Source organism: Ahaetulla prasina, chromosome 8, assembly GCF_028640845.1.
Source record: "Ahaetulla prasina isolate Xishuangbanna chromosome 8, ASM2864084v1, whole genome shotgun sequence".
Classification (NCBI taxonomy): domain Eukaryota; kingdom Metazoa; phylum Chordata; class Lepidosauria; order Squamata; family Colubridae; genus Ahaetulla; species Ahaetulla prasina.
Window position 1 is genome coordinate 70,847,685 of NC_080546.1, and position 18,788 is coordinate 70,866,472.

The window sequence follows — 18,788 nt, forward strand, 5'->3', positions numbered from 1 at the left end:
TAAGCAACAGTGTACAGATAGTCCTCAACTTATGACCACAGATGAGCCCCAAATTGCCTTGCTAAGCAAGACAATTGTTAAGTGGGTTGTGCCTCATTTTATAATGTTTTTATGCCACAATTATTAAGCAAATCACTGCAGTTGTTAAGTGAATCATGCAGTCATTAAGCAAATCTGGCTTCCCCCATTGAATCTGCTTGTCAGAAGCTGGCTGGGACAGTTATAAAGAGAAATCATGATCTGACGAAAGTCAACCCTCTGCCAGCAAAAACAGAACTCGGAGGGGGCTGCATGTGGCTCTCCTGAGGTCTGTTTTTGCTGGCAGAAGCACCGCGGTCCTTCGCTGTTTCCAGGGCAGCCCCACGGGCCAGATCTAAGTACCCTGCGAGCTGGATCCGGTCCCCAGGCCTTGAGTTTGACACCCCTGTTCTACATAGATGTTTGTTTGATCTTACATCTACTGTGCTGTGAAGGGAAGGAAAGAAGCATTAAAAAAATATTTTAATCAAACTTCAGACACATTACAATTAACTTATTTTAAAAAGACATTAGTTTGCAATATTATATATACTCTAAGTAGCAAAGATGGATGATGGATGGATGGATGGATAGATGGATGGATAGATAGATAAATAGATGATAGATAAATGTGCCTTTGAATCATTGTTGACTCCTGAGGACTGCCTGGCCCTTGGTAAAAATGTGGAAACTGTTTGCTATTTACTTTCTTCCTAGTGGTAAGTGGCTCAAGGTCATCCGGCTAGGTTTGTACCTTAGGCCAGACTATACAACTCACAGTTTTCCAATTTTTAGTTCAGTGCCAAAACTACTACACCAACATGGCTTTCATACAGTGAAGTGAAAAAAGCAAAAAAAATATGTTAAACTATTGAAGGGAACAAAAAGAAAAATAAGAGAAACTCCCTAGAAAATGGAAAAGAGCTAGAGAAAACTATTAAAATCCTAGGAAACTGATAATTAGCACAGTTAAAGTATATCTAATTCCAAATATATATTGTTTTAAAACCTAGTTCATATTAATATTATCTGAGTGCTGACATCCTTTCATGAGGCCCATTTATGTAGGGTTATAGTTAACATCTTCTTTAATGTTCTTAATAAAGTAGCTATTAAGATTTTAGCATCAACAATTAACAGTTATATTGGATGATAACTTATAAATCCTAAAAAGTTTTTAAAATTAATATAAAGATACCTGAATATCTAGAAGTATAGAAGCTATTTCAGTATTTTTTAAAATATCATTCTATGATTATTTCATCTGGTCAAGGGTTTTTTCCCCCAGATTTTATCATATCATAGTACAGTGATGACTAACCTTTTCTGGACCAAGTGCCCAAAGCGTGCGCACGTAAATGCAAGTGCGCGTGCCCAAACCCCCAAAGTGCAATGCGTGTGCGGCCCCCATGCATGTGCCCCCCGCATGTACACGTGCCCCTTGCATGCACCCTCCCACACATGCATGTGAGACCCCCCACATGTCCCCTGCCCCCCATGCATGCCCACAGAGAGGGTGCTGCGTGCCAACCCCAGCACATCTGCCATAGGTTTGCCATCATAATATCATGGATTTCCTGTAAAGTTAAAAGCACACCTAGCTTACTTGCTTGAACCCCAGAAATTTATATAAAAAATTACTGTATCTTAAAAAAAGCATCTGTCTGTTCACTACTATGTTCAGATGTATAGAATTTAATATTTCTTATATCTCAAAAATGGAAATTTGTTTAATCAGTTATCTTATTAAAAGGCTTTTATCATTTGAAATTATAATGTTTCTTGTTTAAAAAGAAATTTTAACTTCAATTTATATAAAATATATTCTATTGGTAGATAGTCCTTTAGTATTCCATGTCACAAAAATGAGTTTAAACTTTTTTTTAAAGAAAAAATACTAAGTGTGTTATTGGAGTAAACAAGATCCGAGGCCTAAGTGACAAATAAGAACATATTCAACTCTGTGTTATCTGTTATAACAGTTTTAGAGCAACTGTATCATTTTTTTATTGTTGCCTACAAGAACAACGGCAAGTTGATGCTGCTATGAACGGTTTAAAATTGTTGGTGTTGAAAGATGTTTGTTGTGTTGTCCCTTACCTTTCAGTAAGAGGAGGCAAAATAAAATGGATCCTCAAAAGGGCATGTCTATTTTGATGGTGAAAGGATGTCTACAGATTCTAATGGATCTCATCAGCACTGTGGATTAAAATGAGGGTAGTTGTTTCTCTTTTCTCTTAGTATTGAAGTTACCAATGGACCAAAAGGGGAGGTTGAAATGGGTTAAGAAAATTAAAGGAATTGGACTCAGCAGGGGAAAAATAGCTAACAAGAGATAATGAAATTAGAAGGTCTTGGGCTTCTGAAGAAATGTAGATTCTGTGAACAGTCAGGAGGAGAATAACAGCAGCTGGGGACACTCTACCTGATTTTGACTTTCAGAGAGGGAAAAGATACTGAGACTTGGAAAAGAAGATCAAGGTAGACAAAATAGGTTGCCAGCTAAGTTTAATTAAAGCCCTTGATAAAAGTCTCTGTGGAATTGAATAATAGTTAATTGTTAACAGTAAAAGAGTTGGAAGGGATCTTGGAGGTCATCTAGTCCAACCCCCAGCTCATGCAGGAGACCTGTACTAGGGATTTGAACCACCGAACTGCCGACCTTTCTGATTGGCAAGCTCAGTGTCTTAGCCACTGAGCCACCTAGTCAGATATAATACTTGTACGCCTAATTAATGCTTAACTAGGGATAGATCATAACAGAAGTATTCTTGCTGACAGAAGGATACCCAATGTCGTCATACTAGAACAATTAGCTATACATAAATTTACTACATTCAATCATTCTTTAAAGGAAGATGCCAGAAATATATACAGGAGGATAAGATATGTGTGGCGGGGATTGGAGCTCTGTTTATATGCATTAGCTAAATGCCATTTCCCTAATGTATTATAAATAGAAAAAGTAATTTAATTTGATTCATAACAAGGACACTGGTGATAGCATGGTGGGAATGATCAGATAAACAGCAGATTATTTTGAAAAATTGTACCAAGATCCAGGAAAAAGAAATAAGGCCAAAGATTTGTTTCAGTGTTTCTTGAACCCTGGAAGTTCAAAGTCACATTTTTTTTTTGGCAAAAAGGTTAACTGATGGGCTAATTTAAAAAGTGGGCATGTCAGATTCAAAGGGGGCAGGTATGTGTGTGTGTGTGTGTGTGTGTGTGTGTGTGTGTGTGTGTGTGTATATATATATATAGGTCTTTGGTTGTTCGGGTTTTCTCCCGTGTAAAATTGGAAGTGTCTTGGCGACGTTTCGACGAAGTCTCATTCGTCATCTTCAGGCTTCAGCTTCGTGCTTCTGGGAGCAATGTGTGATCGCAGCTGTTTCTTCCTTTTAACTGCTAGTGGGGGTTTGAACTGATTGGGTGGGAGCTTGGCTGTGCTCTGATTGGATGGGGGTTTTCTGTGCTCTGATTGGCTGGGGGTGTGTCCTGTATTGGTGGGGGCTTGGTTGTGCTCAGTCTAGTCTGTGCTGCAGGGGGATTTGAGCTGGTGAGCTGCATAGCTGTTGTTTGGCTTTGTGGTCGTGCTACATCTTCATAGTGGGTGTCAGTCTGCTGCATGAATGGATTGGAGGGGTTTGAAATGGCTAATGTTGCAGCTGCGGTCTGGCTTCTGGTCCTTGGTCGTGCTTCATGATCAGTGTGGGTTTGGGTCTGCTTTCTGGGTGGATGTGCGGTGGTGACATCCTGTGTGGACCTTGTGAGTGTGGGTCTGGTGTCATTCCTCGTGTTAGGGACTCGTTTGTCAATAAGGGCGGGTTTCCAAATGGCTGGTAGGCGGGAGGTGTCATCTCGTTTGTTCATGCTGTGTGGGCGTTTTTCTATCTCAATGGCTTCTCTGATTATTCTGTTGTTAAAGTGTTCAGTTTTGGTGATAGTTCTGGTCTTTTTAAAGTCAATATCATGTCCTGTGACTTTAAAGTGTTGGACCAGGGAAGAAGTTGGTTCCTCTTTTTTGAATGAGTTCTTGTGTTCTTCAATGCGTGCACTTATTCTTCTGTTGGTTTGTCCAATGTATGTGGTGGGGCAGGCGGTGCATGGGATTTCATATACTCCTTGATTTTCTAACTCAATTTTGTCTTTGGGGTTTCTTAGGATGGTGGATATTTTTCTGTTTGTGCAGAATGCTGTCTTGATGTTGTGTTTGTGGAGGATCTTGCTGATTCTGTCTGTGGTGCCTTTTATATATGGGAGCCTTTTATATATGGGAGAATCCATCACCTCACACGTAAAAAACTCATTCCAGTTCATAGAGATCATAAAGAAACAAAACTTACAGCCCAGCGACCTACTCGTGAGCTTTGATGTCATATCCCTCTTCACCCAAGTGCCAATCAAAGAAGCCTTGACAGCTATCCAAAACAAATATAACCCCCCCAAGCACATCCTAGATCTGACCAACCACTGCCTATCCAACACATACTTCATCTATAATGGACAAAAATACAAACAAGTAGAGGGAGCACCCATGGGATCACCCCTCTCACCTGTCATTGCCAATCTCTACATGGAACACTTTGAAACCCAAGCTCTAGAAAAATCTGATCACAAACCCAAACTCTGGCTCAGATATGTAGACGACACCTTCATAATCTGGCCACACGGGAAAGAAAAACTTGACAACTTCCTCACACACCTCAATAGCCTACACCCCAAAATACAGTTCACCATGGAAACAGAAGTTAATAACCAACTTCCCTTCCTGGATGTCTTAGTCTACAGAAAACCCAATGGCTCCCTAGGACACACCATCTACCAGAAGAAAACACACACAAACCGCTATCTGCATGCACTCTCACACCACCACCCAGCACAGATCAACTCCGTAGCCAAGACACTCATCTCCAGAACAAAATGCTTAGCTGATGAACAACACCTAAAACCGAACTAGACACTCTCACTAACGTACTAACATCCAATGGATTCCAAAGAAATAAGATTACCAAGCTAATCCAAAAAGAACCCCCACTAAAATCCAAGACAGAGAACAAGAAAACGGCACAGCCCTCCTCCCATATATAAAAGGCACCACAGACAGAATCAGCAAGATCCTCCACAAACACAACATCAAGACAGCATTCTGCACAAACAGAAAAATATCCACCATCCTAAGAAACCCCAAAGACAAAATTGAGTTAGAAAATCAAGGAGTATATGAAATCCCATGCACCGCCTGCCCCACCACATACATTGGACAAACCAACAGAAGAATAAGTGCACGCATTGAAGAACACAAGAACTCATTCAAAAAAGAGGAACCAACTTCTTCCCTGGTCCAACACTTTAAAGTCACAGGACATGATATTGACTTTAAAAGACCAGAACTATCGCCAAAACTGAACACTTTAACAACAGAATAATCAGAGAAGCCATTGAGATAGAAAACGCCCACACAGCATGAACAAACGAGATGACACCTCCGCCTACCAGCCATTTGGAAACCCGCCCTTATTGACAAACGAGTCCCTAACACGAGGAATGACACCAGACCCACACTCACAAGGTCCACACAGGATGTCACCACCGCACATCCACCCAGAAAGCAGACCCAAACCCACACTGATCATGAAGCACGACCAAGGACCAGAAGCCAGACCGCAGCTGCAACATTAGCCATTTCAAACCCCTCCAATCCATTCATGCAGCAGACTGACACCCACTATGAAGATGTAGCACGACCACAAAGCCAAACAACAGCTATGCAGCTCACCAGCTCAAATCCCCCTGCAGCACAGACTAGACTGAGCACAACCAAGCCCCCACCAACACAGGACACACCCCAGCCAATCAGAGCACAGAAAACCCCATCCAATCAGAGCACAGCCAAGCTCCCACCCAATCAGTTCAAACCCCACTAGCAGTTAAAAGGAAGAAACAGCTGCGATCACACATTGCTCCGAGAAGCACGAAGCTCAGGCCTGAAGATGACGAATGAGACTTCGTCGAAACATCGCCAAGACACTTCCAATTTTACACGGGAGAAAACCCGAACAACCAAAGACCTATATACAAACACCCGTGAAAACCTCAGAAAACATCTATATATATATATATATAGGTCTTTGGTTGTTCGGGTTTTCTCCCGTGTAAAATTGGAAGTGTCTTGGCGACGTTTCGACGAAGTCTCATTCGTCATCTTCAGGCTTCAGCTTCATGCTTCTGGGAGCAATGTGTGATCGCAGCTGTTTCTTCCTTTTAACTGCTAGTGGGGGTTTGAACTGATTGGGTGGGAGCTTGGCTGTGCTCTGATTGGATGGAGGTTTTTTTGTGCTCTGATTGGCTGGGTGTGTGTCCTGTTTGGGTGGGGGCTTGGTTGTGCTCAATTTAGTCTGTGTTGCAGGGGGATTTGAGCTGGTGAGCTGCATAGCTGTTGTTTGGCTTTGTGGTGGTGCTACATCTTCATAATGGGTGTCAGTCTGCTGCATGTATGGATTGGAGGGGTTTGAAATGGCTAATGTTGCAGCTGCGGTCTGGCTTCTGGTCCTTGGTCGTGCTTCATGATCAGTGTGGGTTTGGGTCTGCTTTCTGGGTGGATGTGCGGTGGTGACATCCTGTGTGGACCTTGTGAGTGTGGGTCTGGTGTCATTCCTCGTGTTAGGGACTCGTTTGTCAATAAGAGCGGGTTTCCAAATGGCTGGTAGGCGGGAGGTGTCATCTCGTTTGTTCATGCTGTGTGGGCGTTTTTCTATCTCAATGGCTTCTCTGATTATTCTGTTGTTAAAGTGTTCAGTTTTGGCGATAGTTCTGGTCTTTTTAAAGTCAATATCATGTCCTGTGACTTTAAAGTGTTGGACCAGGAAGAAGTTGGTTCCTCTTTTTGAATGAATTCTTGTGTTCTTCAATGCGTGCACTTATTCTTCTGTTGGTTTGTCCAATGTATGTGGTGGGGCAGGCGGTGCATGGGATTTCATATACTCCTTGATTTTCTAACTCAATTTTGTCTTTGGGGTTTCTTAGGATGGTGGATACTTTTTTGTTTGTGCAGAATGCTGTCTTGATGTTGTGTTTGTGGAGGATCTTGCTGATTCTGTCTGTGGTGCCTTTTATATATGGGAGGAGGGCTGTGCCGTTTTCTTGTTCTCTGTCTTGGATTTTAGTGGGGGGTTCTTTTTGGATTAGTTTGGTAATCTTATTTCTCTGGAATCCATTGGATATATATATATATATATATATATGTTTTCTGAGGTTTTCACGGGTGTTTATATATATAGGTCTTTGGTTGTTCGGGTTTTCTCCCGTGTAAGATTGGAAGTGTCTTGGCGACGTTTCGACGAAGTCTCATTCGTCATCTTCAGGCTTCAGCTTCGTGCTTCTGGGAGCAATGTGTGATCGCAGCTGTTTCTTCCTTTTAACTTTATATATATATATATATATATATATATATATATATATATATATATATATATATATATATATATATATATATATATATAGGTCTTTGGTTGTTCGGGTTTTCTCCGTGTAAAATTGGAAGTGTCTTGGCGGCGTTTTGAGAATCCATTTGTCATCTTCAGGCTAGGTGTTTATAGCTTTCTGCTTCTAGGAGAAAAGAAGCACGAAGCACGAAGCTGTAAACACCTAGCCTGAAGATGACAAATGGGATTTCGTTGAAACGTCGCCAAGACACTTCCAATTTTACGCGGGAGAAAACCCGAATAACCAAAGACCTATATACAAACACCCGCGAAAACCTCAGAAAACAAATATATATATATGTATGTATGTATGTATGTATGTAGAGCGAGAGAGAGTTGGGGTGGGGAAGGAGGGATGGTTACAGAGCCCAGTAGTAAGCTAAAGGCTTATCAAATTCTCTCATAGTTGATGATGAAGAAGAGAAACTCAAATCTAATAGAACCCTTCATTTTAACAAGTAAGATAAAAGAAATGGGGGAGGGGGGGTGGAAATGATAGGCTCTAGTACTAAGGCCAAAAACAAAAAACTTCTCATAGCTGTTGAAGGAGGAAAGCAATACAACTAATGTATAAACCCAGCAACACCAAAAGTGTATATGGAAATATTAATTCCGTATTTGCACCAAATCCATTAAATATTTACTTATGTATATGCCAAAGGATATGTCAATTAATAACATGTGATATAAATAAAATATATACATTGGTTTATTCAGATATCAAAAGATGGGAGTCCTTAAACCTTACCCTTTGGGAAAGGTAAATGCTGTCAAAATGAATATCATTCGAGTTTAATTTATATACTGAGAGGAATTTCAGTTCATACACCAGGGAAATATTTTCAAAAAATAAATTCTTTGTTTGGAAAATTTATATGGGGTTCTTTGATTCTGAGAATATCTTTACAGAAATTATTATTACCATTTAATGAGGGAGGATTTGGTTTCCTATATCTCAAGCTATACATTCATACTTACCTAGTATCAAGCAGTAGTGGACTGCAACCAGTTTAACAACTGGTTCTGTGAGTGCGTGCTCGCCTAACATACTTGCGTGCAGTGTTCAAAATACAGCAATTTGAAGCTTAGCCCTGGTAAATAGAACAGCAGAGGGGCGGAAATCAGCTGTGCTGCACGAATCAGCTGAGTCAGAAACAAGGAAATATAGGACAGGATAGGCTGGGGGTGGGTGAGTGGGGCCAGCTGATCATTGGAACTACTAGTTTACCTGAACCGGTCCAACCGGCATCAACCCATCACTGGTGTCAGGTATTGAATACTGGAAGTCAACAATTGATGTTAATTTTCTGATTTGGTCTACCTTAGAATTTACATATATAGCACCTTTGATTGAATAGGTAGCCTAAACGAACTAAAACTCTTGTTATCTCTGTAAACAATGATGGCACTTAGATAACTATGGAATACATTGTTTAATAAAAAGTTTGATTCTGTTTACCATGCCAAATTGACTTTATGTGGAAAGTCAACTTTAAAAATGGTGATATGAAAAAAGTTGGTGCAAGCAGTCATGTTGACTTTGGACCAATTGATAGATGATGAAGATGAATTTTTAATAACTCTGTGGCAACATTTACAGTTAGAATATTTAGTAACATTATCTGGACCAGCATCATTTTCAGCTTCTGAGGCACTAGAACAACTTATTAAATTGTTTTAAAAAATGCAATTAGTGAAGAAGTCCTCCGAAGATGGTGTACTGAGCAACAGGGTGATTTTTCTCCCCTGCTGACAAACAACTGACTTCACTATCAATGCTGGCTCTTCAGTGGCACACTCCCCAAATTCAAATGGGAGCTACTAGGAATGATCCAAAATGACCTTTGAAGTCACCACGGATCTGCCCGAGAAGAGAAATCTTGAAGATTTCAATTTTCAATAGAAGAGGCTGGAGGGTTGGGTCTCCATCTTTTCTTTTCAGCTGTTTGGTTGTTTTAAGCACACCTTGATTTAAACGGCATGTTTTGATTTTCCCCCTGATTTTTACTTTTAAATGTTAATCAAATGTTGAATGCTGTTTTACTCTAACCCTTTGTTGGATTTTAGCACTCAGTAAATGAAAGGACAAAGCACTCTGGTTTCTTTTAGTGCTTTATTAGCTGTTGTAAATCATTTTTGTTTTCTCCATATGGAAGTTGATAGCAATTTCCTGGGTAGTGAAAGTGGTCTGATTTGATTTATATTTGTATTGGATATTCATTACAGGAATTTTGCATTTTATTAATTTTAAAAGCTTGGGTCTCATTTTTTTAATTTTTTTGATGGAAATCTCCCTTTTTCCCACTTATTTTTATTGTGGGAAATATAACATTATTAAATGTTATTACCAACACTCTGAGGTTTCTTTGTTATAGTGCTTCCCCTGACCTTGAAAGGAATTGTTTATGATTGGCTCTGAAAGTTCAGCTACAGAAAAATGTTCAGTCATATTAAAGATGCAAACAATGCATCAACTTAAGGTGAAAGCCTTTTGGGAAGCCTTTGGGAAAAATGCTTTCAACTTACAAGTTCAAATTGAAAATTTAGATAAAATTTAGATAAAATAACAGTGTTTTCAAATCAACTGAAAGATGATATTCAGATGGAAGTAATAGCAGTTAAATCAGATTTACAACTGGATGGAGTGGAATTTAATTTGCTTCTGGCAGACTTGAAGAAGAAAGAGCCTGGTCTGAAAACCACAGTTTGGTTGGGAAAAGCTGAAAGGAGCATGGAACCTAAAGACTCAAAGTTGACAAAACTGATGAATGATGAACTGAATATTTTTAAGAAGATTGATGGAGATTGGGGAATGGATTTATACCTATCTGGAAAATAAATGTTAAGAATGTTATGTTTCAACCTAGATGAGTATTTTTTTAAATACTGTGGAAATATCCATAACAGAGATTTATGATTTTGGGAAATGGGATCCAATTGTTGGGAAAGATGTCAGTTAAAATTTTAAGAAAAATCCTTATTATTAAGAACCAATCAAGGATATTTGATCCTGGACGGACCAGAGACAACAACTACAGTGGCTTGTGGTAGATTAAAAGCTGTTGGGGATGTTCTGTGAGTGAAATACAATGACAGACTGTTAACAGAGGAGGTGGAGCATACGTCGAGGCAACACAATACATCTCCACATGGCTCCATGGGATAGTGCTGAAATTCAGACTCCAAGGAGGTTCGGACAGACATAAATCATCTCAGAGGGGTGATGAAGTAAGAGAGCACACTCCATCGATCTTAGGGAGTCCACAATTGCCCTGATTGATCTGGAGAAGGCTCTCAATCTGCCAGGAAGAAAAAGATGGCCGTTGCATGCCTGACCAAAGCTGTGACAGCCGACTGATGAAGAAAGCATGAAAGACTGAGTAACAGTGTGAACGATCTGGGTGAGAGATTTCTAACTTCTATTGAGAAACAAGCCCCCTGGAAATTAGCCTGGGTGAAAGTGGGACCCAAAAAGGAGGAGGTGGAATTGTTTTCCCTCCACCTCCCAAGAAAAGCAGCGAGCAAGCCTGAGAGCCATTTTTAAAACCAGAAAGAAAGATAAAGAGAACTTTTTAAAAGAGTGAAAGAACTTTGAAACTAGGAACTGGGTACCTCAGATATAAGATTGACTAACTTGGAAGCTTTTGAGGACTATATAATTTGGATTTAGAGAACCAATAAGCTGTTCATGTTAGATAGCTGAGACAGAGAGTGGAACACTGAGACTTTTTAAAAACAGTGCAGCTCCTAGAACTTAAGCAGAAGCTAAACAGATAAAGTGAAAAGAAGCTGAAAACAGGAAAATATTTTCCTTTTCTTTTACTTTCTGCTCTGTGAACTCTCCCTTTGAAGATACAAAATAGATGATGGTTGAATTCTGGGGCTTGGTAAGCCTATGTGGATTATAAATTTAATAAGAGAAGAAGATGACTATGACTGTCATTAAGTGTTGTAAGTGTTGTACCTTGATGAAGATATCTTTTCTTTTATGTACACTGAGAGCATATGCATCAAGACAAATTCCTTGTGTGTCCAACCACACTTGGCCAATAAAATTCTATTCTATTCTATTCTATTCTTTAAAAAGAGAAAGAGAGAATATTTTTTGAAGAATGAAGGGGCTAACATTCTAATAACTCTTGGATTACAATTTATATTTTCGGTTTCCTCTTGGATTATAATTAACAGTTTCACTTCTTTTTTGTGGATTATAATTATACTTCTCTGGGATTACAATTAAAAAATAAAATAAAAACTTTTTGGAGATTGAAGATAAGAAGGAAGAAGGAAAAAGGGATACTGTAATATTGAATACTCTGACTCCTGAATAACTTTGTAACAGGGGAAATTGGAAAGAGATCGTGAGGTTGGAGGTCAATATTGGGGCTGTTGGGGTATCGTTATTATTTGCAGTAGTTGGTTTAAAATTATTAAAGCATTTCAAAATGAAGAAAACTACATCTGCACCATCCTCAGCATCAGCAGCATCTAGTCCACCAGATTAAAGGACATTAGACATTATGTTGCAGCAAGAGAAAGTGAATGTGATTCAGGCAGAGATGAAAGTGTTGATTCAAGACGTGCATGAATATATTAATGAAAGAATAGGAAAAGTAGAGGACAAAATAGAGAATCTTCAACAGATAATGACTAAAAATGAACAACATATTCAGAAAGTAGAAGAGAAAGCTGAACAAAGCGGAAAAGAGTGGAAGACATTGATTACAAACTTACCCTGGCAGGCAAAAGTCATGAGAAAACAATAATATCATTAGAGATGGATAAGGCTGATTATTACTTGCAGTTTCAGTATATTGAGGAAGAAAAGGGAGAAAACCTGGCGGAGATAATGGCAAAGCTGCTGGCAAATGTTGTAGAGGTGACTAAAGAAAAGGTACTTGCTGAAATGGACAAAATATTTAGAGTCTACACCAGATATGTGACAAGAAATAGACTCCCCAGAAAAGTACATGTGAGATCCACTAAAAAAGCAATAAAAACAGGGATACTACAAAGAGCGAAAGATGATCCTTTAAAATACAAAGGGAAAGAAATAGTAGCCCTAAAACAGATCACCAGAAGCATAACAGATATAAGAAAGGAATATCAATTTCTGACAAGACAGATCATTAAGAATGGGGTAAATTTTAGATGGATGATATCGGGGGGAATAGTGATGACCTGGATGGAGCAAAGACATAGACTGGATTCCATAGAAAAAAACAGAACAATTTTATGATCATTATGTTGGGTTACAAGAGGAAAAGAAAGTAGGAAAGGAAAAAGAGGATAGACAACAAGAGGAAACCAGAGGAGAGAGAGAGATGCAACAAAAAGAAGACAAAAGTGAGTTAGAGGAAATAGCAAAGAGACAAGGAGCAAAGTCATAAGAACAGAGAGACAAGAGTGACTAGAACAACAAAACCTATCTGTATCTATGAAAGAAGAAATAAAATTACTGTCAATTAACATAAATGGACTGAATTCTTCTATAAAAAGGAAAAGCATTTGTAGTAAACTACAAAAATTAAAGTTTGATATAATTTGCCTGCAAGAGGTTCATATTAAAAAAACAACACAATAAACTATTGGAATATCCCAAATTTGGGAAACTATACATCTCTTTATCATCGCATAAGAAGAGAGGAGTAGCCCTTTACATAAAAGAAACAATTTTTACAGATGAAGGAGGATTTTGATGGTGGAGATAAATGAATTACAAACAGATACTCTTGGTAGCAATTTATGCACCAAACAGGAATCAAGAGGACTTTTATGGTAAACATCATAAGAAAATAATTATAAAACTAGTAAAGAAAAAAGTTAGGAAAACACTTCCAAAGGCTTTAAAATGGCGGAAAAACTAGGTATCCAGAATGTATGGCAAGAGATATATCCTAAGGAAAATCAATATTCATTCTATTCAAATAGGCATATGTCTTGGTCAAGAATAGATATGATATGGATGTCAACTGAATTAAAATCTAATGTACAAGAAATAAACATAGAAACAAGTAATTGGGCAGACCACAATCCAATAAAAGTTAAATGGGAAGGACAAAAAAGAGAATTAAGTTGGACATTGAACAATCAATATTAAAAGACAAAGAATTTATTCAGTTCATGGAAAAAGAACTAGACTTTTTGTTTAAAGAGAATAGAAAAGAAGAGACATCATTACAAAACGTATGGGATACAGCTAAGGCATATATTAGAAGTTTAGCTATAACTTATATGGGAAAGAAAAACAAGAAGAAGAAACAAAACCAAAAGATATTAGAAGAAGAATATAAGAGGCTAGAAATAGAACTACAAAAAGAACCACAAAAAAGAATCTAAAAAATCAAATGGAATTAATAAAAAAAAAGTTGAATTAATAGATAAAGAAGAATTAGCACAAAAAATTAAAAACGCTAAACAAAATTTCTTTGGAAAAAATAAAACCAGGAAGATGGCTGGCATATAAATTGAAAATGGAGAAAGAAAAAAAACTGATACACCAATTAATGGATGAGGAAGGAATCCTTCACCATCAAAATGATGATAAAAAGAAGGTGATCCAAAATTACTATGAAAAATTATATGATCAAGAGACAGTTTCAGAAGATAAAATAAAATTAGAAAAAGAACTACCTAAAATTCCTGAAATGGTGGAAGCTATGTTAGATGAACATATAACAATGATGGAATTAACAGAAGCAATGAAAAGTCAAAAGAATAGCAAAACACAAGGCCCATATGGGCTACCAGCAGAACTCTATAAAGATTTACAAAATATTCTAAGTATACCAATGTTGGAAGTGTTCAATGAAGTATTGCTTGAAGCGAAATTACCAAATTCATGGAGGGAAGCATATATCACTCTCATACTGAAAGAAGACTCAGATTTACAACAGATAAAAAATTACAGACCGGTATTCTTATTGAATGCTGACTATAAAATATATGCCTCAATAATAGCAGAAAGGCTAAAAAGGTTCTTAAATCAATTTATACATTCAGATCAAAATGGATTTTTACCTAAGAGGCAAAGACAATATGAGAATAATTTTAAATACTCTGGAGTACTACGAAGCACAGCCAGGGAAGCAAATGGAATTGATTTTTCTAGATGCACAGAAAGCACTTGATAACGTGAACTGGCAATTTATGCTAGCACAATTAAAAGATATGGATTTTTGGGAGAGATTTATTATATTAATATATTATAAGGAAATAGCAAAGGTGATGGTAAATGGAGATATGACAGAAGGTTAACATTAAAAAAGATGCAAGACAAAGATGCTCCTTATCTCCACTATTATTCATATTGACACTGGAAGTATTAAACAGAAATATTAGACAAGACAGAGAGATAAAAGGTATGGAAATAAAAAAGAAATAAATATAAACTACATGCATTTGCAGGAAATTTAGTCTTCATTCTGGAAGATCCACAAGAACCAGGGCCTAAATTAATAAGTGTGAATCCTTCGAAGTGGCAGGATTGAAAATACCATATTTTTCGGACTATAAGATGTTCCAAAGTATAAGACGCACCTAGCTTTTGGGGAGGAAAACAAGAAGAAAAAATCTGCCACTGCTGCCTATCCTCGCCTGGAACAGGCCAGAATGGGGTGCACGGAGGCAGAAAATGAGGAGTGGAGGCCAAAAACTAGATGCATAGAGGTTGAAAATAGGGCCTGTGGAGGTGGCAATAGGTGATAGTGGCAATGGGCAGTGACAGTGCAGATGGGCTGCGGCAATCCCTGCAGACTGGAACAGCTGATAGGCAGTATTCCGGGAGACCAATCCAACTACCAATCAGCTGCTCATGCTAAATCACGCTGTGCTGAAGCTGACTATGCTGTTTGCTGCAAGGAGGCAAATTGCTGGGAGGCAGAGGCCAAAGGGTGGGGGGCGGTGGGTGGGCGAGGCTTCGGCAACATTCTCTGTATAAGATGCACAGACATGTCCACCCTCTTTTTTGGGGGGGTTGAAAGTGCAGGAGTCGCAGGTGCACAGTGGTTAAAATGCAGTACTGCAACCTACTTCTGCTAATCACTGGCTGCCAGCAGTTTGGCAGATTGAATCTTACTAGGCTCAAGGTATTAGAGATATGAAGGGAACATTTCATGCAAAGGTGGGCATGATAAAGGACCAAAATGGCAGGGACCTAACAGAGGCAGGAAATATTAAGAAGAGGTGGCAAAATTACACAGAAGAACTATACAAGAATGAGCTTAACATCCCTGATAACCACAATGGGGTGGTCACTAACCTTGAGCCAGACATCCTAGAATGTGAAATCAAATGGGCCTTAGGAAATCTGAGCAACAACAAAGCTAGTGGAGGAGACAGTATTCCAGCTGAGCTATTCAAAATCTTAAAAGACGACGCAGTAAAAGTGCTACACACAATTTGCCAGCAAATTTGGAAAACTCAACAATGGCCACAGGATTGGAAAAGGTCAGTTTACATTCCAATTCCAAAGAAAGGCAATGCCAAAGAATGTTCAAACTATCGCACCATTGCACTCATTTCACATGCTAGTAAGGTTATGCTTAAAATCCTACAAGCTAGGCTCCAGCAATATGTGGATCGAGAACTACCAGAAGTACAGGCAGGATTTCGTAGAGGCAGAGGAACTAGAGATCAAATTGCCAACATACACTGGATCATGGAGCAAGCTAGGGAGTTCCAGAAAAACATCTACTTCTGCTTCATTGACTATGCTAAAGCCTTTGATTGTGTGGATCACAACAAATTGTGGCAAGTTCTTAAAGAGATGGGAGTACCAGACCATCTTATTTGTCTCTTGAGAAACCTGTATGCGGGTCAAGAAGCCACAGTGAGAACTGGACACGGAACCACTGATTGGTTCAAAATTGGGAAAGGAGTCCAGCAAGGCTGTATACTATCACCCTGCCTATTTAACTTATATGCAGAACACATCATGAGAAAGGTGGGGCTAGATGAATCAAAAATTGGAATTAAGATTGCCGGAAGAAATATCAACAACCTCAGATATGCAGATGATACCACTCTAATGGCAGAAAGCGAAGAGGAACTAAAGAGTTTCTTGATGCGGGTGAAGAAGGAGAGTGCAAAAGTTGGCTTGAAACTCAACATTAAGAAAACTAAAATCATAGCATCTGTCCCTTTCAATTCCTGGCAGATAGATGGTGAAGAAATGGAGGTAGTGACAGATTTTATTTTCCTGGGCTCCAAGATCACCGCAGATGAGGCCTGCAGCCAAGAAATTAAAAGACGCTTGCTCCTGGGGAGGAAAGCTATGGCAAATCTAAACAGCGTACTAAAAAGCAGAGATATCACCCTGCCAACCAAAGTGCGTATAGTCAAAGCTATGGTTTTCCCAGGTGCAATATATGGCTGTGAAGGTTGGACCATAAGAAAGGCTGAGCGCCAAAGAATTGAGGCCTTTGAACTCTGGTGCTGGAGAAGACTCCTGCGAGTCCCTTGGACTGCAAGGCGAACAAACAAGTCAGTTCTAGAGGAGATCAACCCTGACTGCTCTTTAAAAGGCCAGATCCTGAAGATGAAACTGAAATACTTTGGCCACCTAATGAGAAAGAAGGACTCACTGGAGAAGAGCCTAATGCTGGGAAAGATTGAGGGCAAAAGAAGAACGGGACAACAGAGAACGAGGTGGCTGGATGGAGTCACTGAAGCAGTAGACATGAGTTTAAATGGACTCCAGAGGATGGTAGAGGACAGGAAGGCCTGGAGGAATGTTGCCCATGGGGTCGCGATGGATCGGACACGACTTCGCAACTAACAACAACAGGCTCAAGGTGGGTAAAATGAGGACCCAGATTGTTGGGGGCAATATGCTGACTCTGTTAAACCACTTAGAGAGGGCTGTAAAGCACTGTGAATCAGTATATAAGTCTAAGTGCTTTGCTATTTCTATCTTGTACTCCAAAAAGTATGGTAGTTTTTGTTATTAATAAATCAATTTGATATACAGATGTTAAGAAATGAGTAGAATAAAAATTAGAAGTCCTTTTTATTACTTAGACAATGGGAGAAAGTCTTAACTTAGACAAAAGTGTTATTGGACCTCAAATTATGATTTATATAAAAAAAAAATGTTTAGAATTTATTAAAGAAAAGGGCTGTCAAAATAGCATTTGTAATAAGTATTATGTTGCTTTAAAATATACTTTTCTACAATGTTCTATACTTAGCAAGTTTTGGGACAAATAAATGGATTATATAAATAGCAATAGCACGTATACTTATATACCACTCCATAGTGTTTTACAGCGCTCTCTGCACGACTTATAAAATGTCAGCACATTGCCCACATGTGGTCCTCATTTTACCGACCTCGGAAGAATGGAAGACTGGCTATAGGCAGAGTTAGCCTGAAATATTGCATTCTAACCACTGTGCTACCCTGGCTCATAAATATAAATAAATATAAACTTTTCAAAGAATAATAGTCTTTTGAACTATAAACCTAGTACATGTAATTTATAATCAAACAATGTATGGTTCAATTTATTCAATGGATTGAAGACCTGATTGCACTTTCCAGTTATTAGAGGAATGCCTATAGATGTAGATCTTGTGTAGATAAGTATAATGAACTATGGGACTCATTCATACAATAGATAGTAGGTAAAAAAAGAGTCATATTAAAAATACATATATGTACTTAAATAATATTGCATAAGATAGTATATATAGAATTGTAACTATTGTTATAATGGCATATACATACTTTGTCATATTTTTTTTACTTTGTTAAAGCACTTTTTGTGTTCTTTTTTCTCTTTGACAAGGATATCACCACCTCTGTTATTTTTGTTTTATTTTTGTGTGTGTTATTAATTAAAAAGCAAAAAAAAAAAAAGGAGTGGACTGGTTGAAGGTTTCATAAACAGCAGTAGGATAAAGGAAACTCATAGAGATTTCCTAAACTAACAAAAAGAGAGAAAGTAAAAAACAAAGTTTCAGCAGTTCACGAAGAAGAGAGAGAGAGATGGAGTAAAGCAAGAAGAAAAAAGAATGTCTCTCACAGTGCTGTCCCTAGGGAAATCCCCTATTATGTTAAAACTTAGTTTATTTATATAGAAGATTTACATGGCCACCCGTCTTATACATGATAAGCCTAGAGGTTTGCAACATTTTATAAAAACGTAACTCCGCCGCAGCATCATATATCACAATCACAGCACCATAACATCCCATCTATTTTACATTGCTGTACTTACTGTATTTTTTGGTCTATAAGATGCAAAGTGGGAGGAAATGTCTGTGCATCTTACACAGCGAATGTTG

General features: G+C 38.4%; 1 protein-coding gene across 4 annotated transcripts in view; it reads left to right on the forward strand.

The window, feature by feature from the left end:
- Positions 1-18,788, forward strand: part of RAPGEF2 (Rap guanine nucleotide exchange factor 2) — a 238,966-nt gene that overhangs the window by 108,904 nt on the left and 111,274 nt on the right. The gene's annotated exons all lie outside the window — the stretch shown is intronic.